Raw genomic sequence first — 13,660 nt, forward strand, 5'->3', positions numbered from 1 at the left:
AAGGGTTTAATGTCGTACAATAAATTGTGTTGATAACCTTTTTCATTTAGCAGACACTTTTCGATAGGCATAATATATCCTCTAAATTATCTAAAGCACCACAGATACATAAAACACCATTTACTCATTGTTCGATTGAACTGAGATGAATGAATTTAAGTTAAATATTAGTTCTTAATCCGAAAAAGGATAGTAGCGAAAGTCCACTTTAGCTACAATGGGAATTAGCATTACAAGACACACACACACACCCGGGCCACTATAGCGACATTTTTAAAATCACCCTGGGCCACTATAGCGACAAGACATAAGGTTGGGTTTTGTATAGGGACAACAGGAATGGAACAGGTGGGTGATGTAACGGTACTGGAGATTGGTAACAATGTAGCAAGGGGATGACCTCATTTGGGCAGAATACTTGCAACAATGTTGCAAGTGACTGACCTGAACACGCGCTACCCTAGAAGAGACAAATGCAGTAGAGACACAGACATATTTAACACATTGACATAGATTGGTGAACATCAATCTATTATAAAACAACTATACAACAGACTAAAATAAATTTTAGGCAAGAAAGCAAATCTTTTCGAGTGGTCCTTAAAAATATGAACGATCCTTAAAAAGAGCCTTTGGGTTTCTTATATTTCCATAAATATACTATCCACACAGAGGGAAGAAAAAATATACTATCTACACAAACGTACGTGAATGCATACAAACCCTAAATATACTATCCAAACAAATGTACGCGAACGCATACAAACACAGTATCTACTATCAATACAAAAGCACGCGAACGCATATAAACCCCAAATATACTATCCACACACGGGAAGAGGAAGAACAAAAAAAAACAAACAACACAAATATACTATCCACACAACGTACGCGAACTTATACAAACACATACTTTACTATCCACACAGAAGGAAAGGAGAAAAAAACCACAAAATCTACTATCTACACAAACGTACGCGAACGCATACAAACACTCTACTATTAACACAGAAGGGAAAGGAAAAACACACTATTATTCACACAAACGCACGCGAATGCATACAGACAAATACACACACATGAACACACAAATATCAGTAAAGGAGTGAGTTTATAGTGTCACTAATCTACACTCATACCAATTGTCAATTTGAATAGTCTCTTTTCTAGACTACTGGGGTAGCCCTGAAATGGGCTGTTGTTGTGGACGGGATGTTATGGCAATCTATTATTGTCTAAGATTGGGTCCCCGTCTGGCGGCAGACTTTCCCAAGGATAAGGTCTGCTTCTTCGGAAAGAAAAGAACTCTTTCGTGTTCACACGGCAGTCGACAAAACCTTGGTTCCTGCTCTTATTGCTGATTCTCTCTCTGGTTCTGAAGTCTGTACTTCTCCCTCCTTCTTGATTTCCTCTCTGAAGACCTCTTCTATCTGGTCTTCGGCCACTTTCAGCACCCTGACATTCTCTATCTCTTCACGTGTGGATATCAGGCTTTGCCTGACACGATGCAAGTGCACGTAGGCTTCGTTTAGTCTAACTAAATTAGAAGGCATCTTCATAGGTGAACGAATCAACAATGGATGGTCAGACAGTTTGTTTGTTTGTTTAGTTGAATTATAGAGGTGTTCGTCTGCAATAGACATGTACCTCTGGTTTATTTGCACACGGTGCACTAATTAATTACTCCTGAGGGGAGGAATGGTGCCACACCCCTCAGGAATTTATGTACTCACAGAGTACTAATTGATTGGGCCGTTAGTTCGTAGACAGTAGTGGCGTGCCCAAACGATACTAAATGTAAGGCCTAAGATATGAGTAGGAATAGTGCAAACCCACACTCATGTATTCAGTTTGCTTTTAGTTGTCCCAGGTGTCAACCCAAGCAGTATGTAACGTCAGCAGCCATTGGCCAGCTATTACGTCACATTTAGGACACCTGGGCTTGTGGCAAGTGGAAATCGTTCCACACCTTGCCACTTTTGTACGAAATCCGAGCGAGGTAAGGGAGGACGAGGTGCTCAGCAAGCCAGCCATGGATGTTGTGTACTTCCCGAAACGCCAGCCCGTACTTATTTCAAATCAAGTCCAGTTGTACTAATGGACATACCTAATACCAATAATGTGTAAGCCACCTGTGCAATTGAGTCAAATTCATTTAAGTTGTAGAATTTAGAATAAATATGAACGAACAAGTTGGAATTTCGTGTACAGAGTGTACATAAGAAATAAAAATTAATACCAATCAGTAAAGTATGTGCGACTTATATCAGTTTGAATCACGCTAGGTTTGAAAGTAGTAGGTGAGTTTGACGGTGGTACCAATTCAGATCATATTAGGTTGAGAAAAAAGTTAGCCAAAGAGGGAACCAAACCAATCTGGTTCCCTATTACATTTAAAGGCAATTTTGTAACCCTAAGAAGGGCTTTTGTTTATGCAAACGTCCCCCTCTGGTCCTTATATTTTCTACATACTTCCGCTGTTCTCTGCTCCTGTTTGGTTGTCTCAGGGAAGTAGAAGCCGTGTATGGTTGCGATGTGTCGAGCAGCTTTCGTTACGAGATCGAGGTTGTAGTAGTCGTAGGCATCTTGGTAGTACTGACTCAGAATACGTACGCCGTAGTGCCATTGGATCGGTCGTGGTCTCTGGATTGCTAGGTAGCGCCAATTTAGATATTGAACAGCACTGATGACATAGCCGGCTTTCTTTATGTCTGTTACTGCTGCGCTGAACCCCAATTCCTTGATTAAATTTTTCGTACTAATTGGTAGATCTTCTTGTTCGCTTTCATCGCTACTTGTAGACAGCTCCAGATCCTCTTCCAGCGTAGACTTTTTAGCAGGTGGAGGCTTCGCTTGGGGAGTTTTTGCTGGTGTTGCCTGTTTTTTGCTGGGTATTGCCTTTTCCTCAGCTAGTTTTTGTTGTTGTTGTGGTTGTTTCTTTGACTGCACGGGTGTAGTCAATAAAGCAGTTTTTCCCTCTATCCTGGCCTCTGGAATGGTTGTAGTGGTAGAGGGTGTAGACTGCTGTTGAGTGTTGATCTGTGTAGCCGCTGGGCAGGGATCACGTGGTTGCGAGGGCAACTCTCGCACCACGTTTTTACTCTGTCTCCAGTTCCGACTTGAGGCCGTCTTGTAAATTTCTTTTTCTCTGTCGTTTTCCCAGATTAGGAGTAGAGTTGTTCGCTTAGACTGCGCTCTTATGCCCCATCCTGTGGCAACTTTAAGCCCTAACCCTTGAAGTGCACTCAGGACTTGTGCTGGGATTACATCCGTCGCTAGCTCCATTGTTCTTGATACGTGTTGCTGCTTCTAGGTTCGCTGCAGACTATGATGGTCAGACAGTTATTGTTGTTGAGTTGAATTATAGTGGTGTGCGCTCGCATTGAGCATGTACCACTGGTTTGTGATGCCACAGGCACCTTTTTGATTACTCCTGGGGGAAGGAATAGTGCCACTTCCTCCAGGCATTTATGTGTTCACAGAACACTTATTGATTGGGCCGTCAGAACGAGGTACTTGTGTGTACATATCGATCTGATTGTAAGGCCTATATTTTTGATTGAGTGGGATTGGACCCAGCACGCACTCTGTCATTCATTTGCATTGATTAGCGACTAGTGGGATTGGACCCGATCTAGTTCGTATTTTGGTTTATGATGCGTGCACTGCACGTATGGATTTTGATGTCTGTCCGTGGCAAAGGGTGAAAGTGGTCAGGCTCGGGCGGAGTTGTCTTGCCACAGGTTAGTAGGGTTTTTCCGGTCCAAGATATTTTGTTCTAAAACTCCGTCTTTGAATTTTGTATAATAAAACTCTGTGCTGTTTTTAAGAGAGATAGAGCCTATTGAGGTTGATGTTAGCTACTGGGTGACAGCATTTTAATCGATTGGTTTTGCAGCCTTGTGCTGCTGGCCCTGGATGGAGTTGGTGTTTTCTTCCATCTTATTGAGTAATTGTTTTGGGTCCTATTTTTCTAGTTGTGATTTTTGGTTGCAGCCTTGTGCTGCTGGCCCTGATAGTCATTGGGTTTTTTGACTACCTTATGCATGTGATTTTTGGGGTGTTATTCTATATAGTTGTTATATTTGCAGCATTGTGCCGCCGGGCCTGATAGTCGTTGGGTTTTTTCGACTACCTCATATGTGTAAGTTTGGGGTCTTAATAAGGGGATCCCTGATGGTCTATTCTTGCGACCACCTTATACGTTCTATTTTGGGATTATAAGGTTATATCCAGGTTTGTCTTAGCTGTCACCTATGTATAGAAGATAGAGTTTTGTAGCTGTTAGTTAGGGTGTTAGGAGAGTAGTATGTTAAGAGAAGTGGAGAAGGGTCGTTATTGTTACCACCTACACCCTGTATATTTCTTCCTGGTATTTGGACTAGTTACTTATTTATAGTTGGTGTTTTTTAATTTACGCTCATTATTTGTATAGTTTTATCAGTCAGTGGGCTTGTTTTGTTTATAATTGTTTCTATAAATTTGAGTTTCTTCTACTGGTCAGAAATTGGCACTTATTTCATGAGTGTATTTATTTTGTGATACTTTTGGCTAGATTCGGATTAGATTTCCTCGTCGATCACACTCGCCTCTCATAAATGGAGAGTTCGGGGAAACCGAATCCTTGTCTTCGCCATTGGTCTAAGTTTGATATGTATTTTATGAAAGTATTTATTATTGTAATCTAATTGATTTCGTTGCTTAGCTGGTTTCGGATTAGATTCTCTCGTCGATCACGCTCGCCTCTCATAAATGGAGAGTTCGGGAGAACCGAATCCTAGTCCCTGCTATTGGTCTAAAAAGGTATATTGTTTAATTATTTATTTAGGTTGATATTTTTATTTTGGTATATATTTCATTTTTTTTTTTAAAGGGAAGTTATGATGTTATATGTGGTATTTAGGTTGGGGTTAGTGTTGTTAAGGAATTCTGGATATGTACTCGGCGATCCTATTTTGTTTTGTTCAGTTTTGAAATTTTCCCTTTCTTACTTTAATCTGTAGCATATGTTGAATATGTGGTGCAGATCTTCAGGCACCCGACAGTAGAAACAATTTGGGTTGTGAGGTTTTGGTCCTATGTGTTTTCCGTAGCTGTTGGCCAACTTGGTTTTTCCTGTGTAAATTCTATTTATTACTTTTTGATCTTTCCCTTTAAGTAAAGGTGGTTTTCTATTTCTAATGGTTTCTTTGAGTGTGTTATGTAGTTTTTTGCCTGTCTTGCTATTGTTCCAATATTCCTGCCATTTTTGATTAATCATGATTGTTGTTAGGCTATATATTTCACTAACACTGTATGCCAGTGGTACGTGGTTTAGCTCGCTTAGCTTTTGTTTAGCTAATTCGTCTGCTAGAGTGTTTCCTAGTATGTTTATGTGGGATGGGACCCATAGGAAATCTACTTGTTGTTTATTGCTTTTCAGTTTTTTTAGTATTAAATTGGTTTGATTTAGGAAATTTTCTCTACTTTTGGTATTGTTATTTAAGATGGTTGTAAGGACGCTTAGCGAGTCACTTATTATTACTGTTTGGGGTGGGTTGTTTTTTTTCCACCCATTACAGTGCTTGTAGTATTGCCCAGAATTCTGCTGTGTAGATTGAACAGTGGTCCGGTAGTCGGTGACCAACTTGTATGTTTAATTTGGTGATTACATATGCAGCTGCTGTTTTTGCGGGTTCTGTGGTTTTTGATCCATCTGTGTATATTTGTAGATGGTTTGAATACTTAGTTGTTAATATTTCTGATGTTATAGTGTGCAGCTGCAGTTCTTGATTTAATTTATTGCCATGTTTGGTGATGGAGGTATTGATGTTTGGATCTTCGTTATACCAAGGTTCATGATCGAAGGTATTGTTATTTTCTATTTGCTTTATGTCTATGGGGAGTAGTTTCGTTAATTCGTGCACTGTTTTTCCTGTTGGTACGTGATGCTTTTGAATGTTACTAAAGGAGATATTGCATTTCTCAATTGCTAGTAATGTGGGGTGAGTATTGGATTGTGTTTGTAATCGGGCTGCATATCTCAGTATTAGTTCCTGTCTTCTGAGATAGAGCGGAAGTTCACCTGTTAGTACTTGGAGCTCTACTAGTGAAGTTGATGGTAGTGCCCCAGTGATTGTAATTAGGGCTTTTCGTTGTATTTGCTCTAATTTTTTTAGCTGATTTGTTGGCGCTAGGTTGTATACTTGGCACCCATAATCAAGTTTGGATCTTATCAGTGCCCGATATATTGCTAGCAGTGTTTCCTGGTTTGACCCCCAGTTCGATCCCTTAAGGCTTCGTATGAGATTGATGTCCTTATCGCATCTTTTAACTACTTCCTGTATATGTTTTCCCCAATTTAGGTGTTCGTCGAAGTACATACCCAAAAATTTCTTAAATTTAACATATTTTATTACTTGATTGTTTATTGTAAAAGTCGGTTGTGGTTTGTTTCTTTTGTATGTAGGTGAAAAAAATGATAACTTCTGTTTTATCCTGTGATAGTTTGAACCCCCATTTGTCAGCCCATTTTCCTATATTGTTTAGACTGTCTTGTATAGTTTGTATGGTTTTTTGACTGTTGGGGTTGCCCGCTTTCCATATTCCGCTGTCATCCGCGAATTGCGAAATTTCAATTTGTGTGGTTGCCAGATTTTTGTCTAGATCCTTGATCATTAGGTTGAAAAGAGTGGGACTGAGTACACTGCCTTGTGGAGTTCCATTTTCTAGGGAGTGTATTTCAGAGTGTGTGTCTCCAACTCTAGTTATTTTGCGGTCCGTTAAGAAGTTTTCGATTAAATTGAACATTTGACCAGTAATTCCATAGTGATTTAATTTGGCTAGTAAGGCTTTGGTCCATACTAGGTCAAATGCTTTTTCTAAGTCTAAGAATACCGCTATTAGATTCCTATCTGCTTTCCTTTTTGAGTTGAAGGCTAGTTTAATCGCTGTTTCCAGTCTTATGAGTTGATCCGTAGTGGATCGTTTGTTTCTAAATCCGCATTGGTTTTCGGATATTAAGTTATTTTGCTCTAGGTGGCATTTCAATCGATTAGTTAATATGGTTTCCATAATTTTGCACATGTTGTTTGTTAAAGAGATAGGTCTTTATGAGCCGACATGATGGGGGTCCTTATTTTGTTTCAGGATGGCAATAACTATAGCAGTTTTCCATTTATAGGGTAAGTTTCCACTTTTCCAGATTTTATTTAAAACTTTTGCTATTAATTGTTTGATGTTATTTGGAATATTTTTGTACATGATATATCCTATTTTATCCTCTCCAGGGGAAGTTTCTTTTTTGGTACTTAGTGCTTTATCCCATTCAGCAGTTGTGATATCTTTATTAAGGTAGGAATTTTTGTTGCCAATGTCAGTAAATAGTTTGCTATGAGTTCTTTCTACCTTATTTCTATGTTGTTGGAATGAGTTGGTGTGGTTTTTATTACTACTCATTTCTGCAAAGTGTTTAGCTAGTGTTTAAGCTTTATCTTTGTTTGTAATTGCTCCTGGTATTTTTGGTATGCTATTTGATGTTTTCCCTCTAATCGCTCTAATTTTATCCCAGACCTGTTTGGTGCTGGTTTTGATATTTATACTTTTGCAGTATTTTTGCCAAGTAGTTTCTTTGGCTTGTTTAATGATTTTTTTGAGTTCTTGTTCTATGATTTTGTAATTGGTGAAATCCAGTGAGTTTCCTGTGCGTCTAAATTTATTGAGTGCTTTTTTCTTATCTATGTGTGTTTGTTTGCATAGTTCGCTCCACCACGGGACTGGTTGTTTGTTTGGGCGGCCACTAGTTTTAGGTATGCTAGATGTTGCAGCTAGATTGATAGTATTAATCAGGTTGTCATAGTAAATGTTTAAATTATCATTTTCTATGTCCTTGTGGTCTATTGTGCTAAGTAAGGTTTTATACATTTCCCAATCTGCTTTTTCGTATCTCCACTTGGGTTGTGTTTGTTGTGAGTTGAACTGAGTAGTCATTTGCAGGGTGGTTATCAATGGGATGTGGTCACTGCCTATAGTGTCAGTTTGATCCACTCTCCATTCCGCCACCTGTGCTATTGATGGGGAGCATATGGTTAGATCGATGGCGGTAAGGGTACCATTTTCGGGATTTAATCGAGTTCTGGTACCATTGTTTAGTATGGTCAGGTTGGATTCTGCTATCCAAGTTTCAACCAACCTGCCTCTTTTGTCCGTTCGATCACTTCCCCATAGCTCCTTATGCGCATTGAAATCTCCGCATATGACTACCCGGTCCACCCGTTTATTGTCATTAATTTGTCGGTATGTGTCTAGGTTTGAATCTTTAGTACTGTCTCGCTTTATATTGTTTAAGCGCGGACGTGAAAGAAAATATCCCTACGATTTGTGTTGGGTCGGAATACTAAAGAGTTGATTTTAGGGTGACGAATAGAGAGAAGTCAAAGAGCATGTATAATGATAAAAATTGAAAACAAACGACAGACACCTTTTTTTTTCAAAACACATGTTTTATTCTAACAATAAACAACCAACAATTAACCATAAGAGTTTTTTTTCTTCCCCCAAACAAACAAACAATTCTTCAAGGAAATAAACTATTTTTGATAAGGTTGACAACGTTGTGAAGTGAAGTGAGATTTTCACTGATGGAAGTCATTAGGCCATTGATGTACACTACGTTTCCTAGCTAAAGATAAAAGATATCCATAATGGTCATAAAACCATCGATCTACTTTGTCATAGTTTCTAGAAGAGTGACGATCAAAATAAGTCACTAAATGTTTTAAAGTATATCCAAAACTGCATTGATGAAGAAAATAACACAATATTGTCCACACACCATGGAATATGTGCCTTGTAATTTCATATTACTGAATCGTGTCGTCTGGGCATTTCTTCTCATAAAGTCGATGATGTCGTCTTCCAAAGGTGGCAATCCATAAGAATCAAAATACTCCACGCATCCCTCTTTAGGAAAGTAGACAGCTAACCAGTGGGTTCCTGGGAGATGACTGTCGTCCGTGTTGATGACATAAGCTAGATGGTCTTGAGGTTTGCGATGAGGGAGTTCATCTTTAGCACACACCACTGGATAAAGTTCTCAGGTCTCCATATTTTTATTTGTATTTTCTTGTGTTTTTTCCCCACAGGTAATGATAAGTCATCAATTCATTCCTGACTTTTTGCTTGAAAATCTCTAGACAAGTAACCGTTTCTTCGTCTCCGCACTGAGCCAAGAGAACTTCGATGTGATGGATCTCTAGAGCCATCAGTGGAGGAGAGGAATGATCACTCAAGTCTTTATACCACTGATGCAACACGGCTTCTTCCGAGATGAGAATCCAATTTTTCTTCTTGACTCGTCATCACACACTTATCGTGTTGAATCTGACTGGATGATCGTTTTGACATCCACAGCAATCTTCCTTGATACATCCATAGCAATCTTTCTTGATCAATTCCGTAATTTTTTTCTGCCAGGCGTTTGGCAAAACAGGAGATTAAATGTTGTTCTTGTTTTGGCCATCATCAACACGTCCTCTTCATCTTTGTATTGGGGTTCGGCTTGCACGGTATCCTCCCATTCCATTTTCATAGATTCTCCACCATTCAAAGAGGGATAAGTGTCTTCCATAATTTCTAATAATCTAGAATGACTTCTCTCAAACTGTTGACTTCTATCGTATTGTCGAATTCGGCATGACGTTCACCGTGTTGTTTACGGGTATTGGCTTTGCAAACTAAAGTTCCATACGAATTTGGCCGGATTATATAGGGTGGAAATATCCCTCGTCGATGCCTTGGTCTGAAGTGAAATAAAAGGCACACAAAGAGTAACCTTCTGCATAATCCTCCTACGTAATGCCGTGACTGGTGTTGGTTGCTAACTGTCCCGTGGCTTCGTACAGGGACAAGTACGATCTCAAGCAATTCTTCTTCTCGTCACTAAAGTCAGGTTCAAAAGGCCTGGTACACAAGGTTTTGCCATCTCGACTGACTTCGATCTTGGCCGCGTTGTAGTGCTGAAACTCAAATGGATTTTCCTCGAAGGCTCCATTGAAGGATGTATTTTCAACGATACCAATGATCAAACGTTTGGGTAACTGTCTTTGGAACAGATGATCTTCGATCATGGATTGATGTCCAGCAGGAATGGTAAACGTTTTCACTTCCAAGCGTCGTATCTTATACTTGGCGGTCGTTCTAATCTAAGTGTGACTGATGTCGCGTCCCACTTTAGGCAACACTTCCACACGTCGTACGCAGAGTCTGGCTTCTTGAATGACTGTTTTGTAATAGGCAGACTCAGCTCTCAAATGGAAAGCGGCACTGCTACGATTCAGCCTCAGGCGGACATCCACTCCGTTCAGTAAATACTTCTCTTGCAGCCACATGTCTAAATGCAAACGAACCATCAGCTCTAAATTTTTGTTTCTTTTGATTTTTGTTTCATCGATTGTTGAATCCCACATTGTGGTTTGGTTCTTTAATTTTAATCAAATCGGTATCGTTTAATATTCCTGCTGTGTCAGGTTTCCATACCACACAAGATTCACATGAGTGTTCTTGGCTTCTTTTCCTTATGTAAAAAGATTTACATGGTACGCTCGGTAAGGGTAAGTGTCCATGCTGCTACTGACCAGTTTGTGATTCAAGTACAAATCCACTCCACTGAACAAGGAATGTATGAAACTGTTGACGGGGGCTACTTTATCTTCGTCTTTTATATCGGGACCTACCGTCGATGTGTCGATCACTTTAAAGTACAAGTGACTGCTATTCAGATCGATGTAATCTTCGGGCTGTCTTTTGATTTCCAACTCGATGGAAGCTGATCCAGAGTCCTTGACAGAGAAGACGGGATGAAATTCGACCCATTGGAATTCTTGCATCGTCATCATAATGGGTGGCATGCCAAACAGACTCAGTTCCGACTTGGAACAGGCGCAAGACTCTCGGTGCATCATTTTCTCTTTGTTTTTATTTTTTCTTCATACTAACAAATGTCTAAATCTCGGACGGTTCATCTTTGCTTGGTCATTCTAGCCCTAGGGTTGTGAAATTCTCTGGAAGGGTGTCTTCGTCGTCTCTTTCTGCCTTGTCCTTGCTGTGGCGTCAGGGAAACAGGAATGCCTGACTCGGCAGCGTCCATGGCATTTATAGAAGTTTCTAGTCGGCTCAAAATATCTTTGCCCGTTTGAAGCAAGACATTTTTGCCTGTTCTCAAGAAAGCTTATTTAGGGTTTTGATTGTCGATGATGGCATTTTGGAGAAATTCGTTGCCGTGCGTCAATGCGCATCTTTCAAAGCGTGCAACCCTTGTGTCACCATCGATTTCAAAACCGGGGCCACCGAACGAAAGGCCGATTTCAGCATATATTCTGAACAATGTCCTTGCTGTCGAGCGACGCCTCGGTACACTGGATACATGACTTACAACTCGTTAGAGAATCGTTTTTGAAAACTGGAGTGTCACCGTGACTTTCCCTTTGGAGAATGTAATATTTTGCCCCAGATCTTCTTTTATAGCAATGCTGACAGTGTCAAAATACGACTTACTGGCGGGTAAATGTACGTGATAGGTGTTTCCACCTTCCTGGTCATTGGTCGTGGTAGAATCCACTTTGAAAGGAATGACACCTAGTAACGGTACGGAGGTGTGTCCCACCACGTTGTACTCCATAACATCGGAATACACAAAGATCAAATATAATCCTTGGTTCAGTTCTACAGGGGATCCAAAAGCCCTGTAAAAATCCATATAACTGTTGACCTTTGTGATCAGATTCCGTGCTACCATCTGTGGATGTCCACCCAAAATTTCAAACAAACTACCATTAAACCTGATGGACGCTTTGGTCTCCTGAAACTTCATCCGTAGGCGACGAGCCACTTTATGGTACTCAATCTTGACTCTGTTCAGGGCTTCGCCAAACGCTACCTCGAACCTGTCAGCAATTGTCTCCACCAAATGTTCATCGCTAAAATAATAGCCTGACGTGTAGATGCTGAATGATGAATTGCTTGCTGACGTTGTGTCACCTGAAAACTCGATTTTATTCATTTGTTCTTACAAATGGACGTTCAGGATTTCGACCTAGAAAGTGTTTTAAGTTTCAGTGATGTTTCTGATTTGTGTAGGGTAAATCATTTCCACCAAAGCCACTTCCCAATGGGCTTTGTGATCTAATTCGATGGCCTGAGGTACTTTAGCCGTGTAACAACACAAAGTATTGTTGGGAAACACCTCCATGGAGCTGTCACTAGGTAACGTTAAGTAAAATTGGTTGCTGTTGTTCATAATTCCAGAGTTCTGCTACTGTCCGAGGGGTCACTCGAAGTTAAAGGAGTTTCAAAATGAGGATTGCTGTTGTGGATATTGTTTGAGTGGTGACTGATCTGACATTGGACACAAGATTTCATATTTGTGGAGTAATTCAGCGAAGGATTGGGGAGAAGGTAACTGATGCAAATGCTCAGTAAAATGGTCAACAATTGTTTGTCTCCTTGTTGCAAACTTAAATTGGCAATGGCCGCACCGATGACACAATCCACCACAAAGATTTGGCAGATAAAGACGATCTGCATTTTAGGCACATGGTCTCCACACCACACCCACAAGGGGTGCTTTTGTAGATCTTGCAGAGAAGAACTCGGTGAAGGAGTGGTCACTGTGGTGGTAGCAGTTGAGGCTGTGTTGAAGGTCATGATGGTCATTTCTTTTTATAGTCAATGACTTGTGAAGCGTCGATCCAAGTATCAAAACTGGGAGGATATCCTTGCCAATGCACTTTGACTTCTTTGACACAGCATTTTCCCACTTTACGGGTTCTTTGTTCGAGAATGCTTTCAATATCGTACACTTCATCTTCTTTTTTGGTCATGCATTGTAACTCGGGCAAGTAAAACTTCCTTGTTCATACCTTCCAATTTATAGACAGCAGGATGATGGCCACACACTTGTCCAGTGACACGAAACAATTCGGTGGTCCAGTTGGGTAAGTAACCTTTGTAGAAAGTGCATTTGGTTTGCCAGTACACACCCAATCTTCTGCTGGCAGCACTCCCCAGCCAAAAATGCATCTTACAATCATAAAAAACTGCTCCTGGTGCAACTTATGATCATAATATATAACAAAATAATCATTTGAAAACTAACAAACTTACCAAAAAGTTTCAACTTGACTTGAATAATTTCACTATTTATTGTCACATAAATTCGTTTTCCAATACTATTGGTGCTTAAGTTATTTCATGTGCATGTCAGTGTTCACATCATAATTAAGTCACAAAAATTTCTCAATTTTTGCAGCAAATAGATTATACTTCTCTCTTTTCATAAGAAATCTGTAAAATAGACACCAAAGTACATAAACTATATACAAATAATCCCATATATTCACTGGTCTTTTTTTCCAATGGACACAGCCTGTTGATATTCCAGTCGAGCTCTTTTTTTGGCTTTGGCAAAGCTATGTTTAGACTTCCTTTTTGGGCTCAATGTGCAATCATTTCTTTTCCTTCTCAATGAGAACCTTTTTCCTTTTAAGCCGGTGCTTGTATTGGCGACATGCAGTGCGCATATTCTGACAGAGAGATACATCTGTTCTCTCATGCAAGAAATCTTTCTTCTTATAGTAATTAAATGCACTTTTTCCAGATGCCTTCTGAGCTTCAATTTTTCCGT

The sequence above is a fragment of the Sinohyriopsis cumingii genome, chromosome 4 (genome assembly GCF_028554795.1).
Source record: "Sinohyriopsis cumingii isolate HCF-2022 chromosome 4, ASM2855479v2, whole genome shotgun sequence".
NCBI lineage: Eukaryota > Metazoa > Mollusca > Bivalvia > Unionida > Unionidae > Sinohyriopsis > Sinohyriopsis cumingii.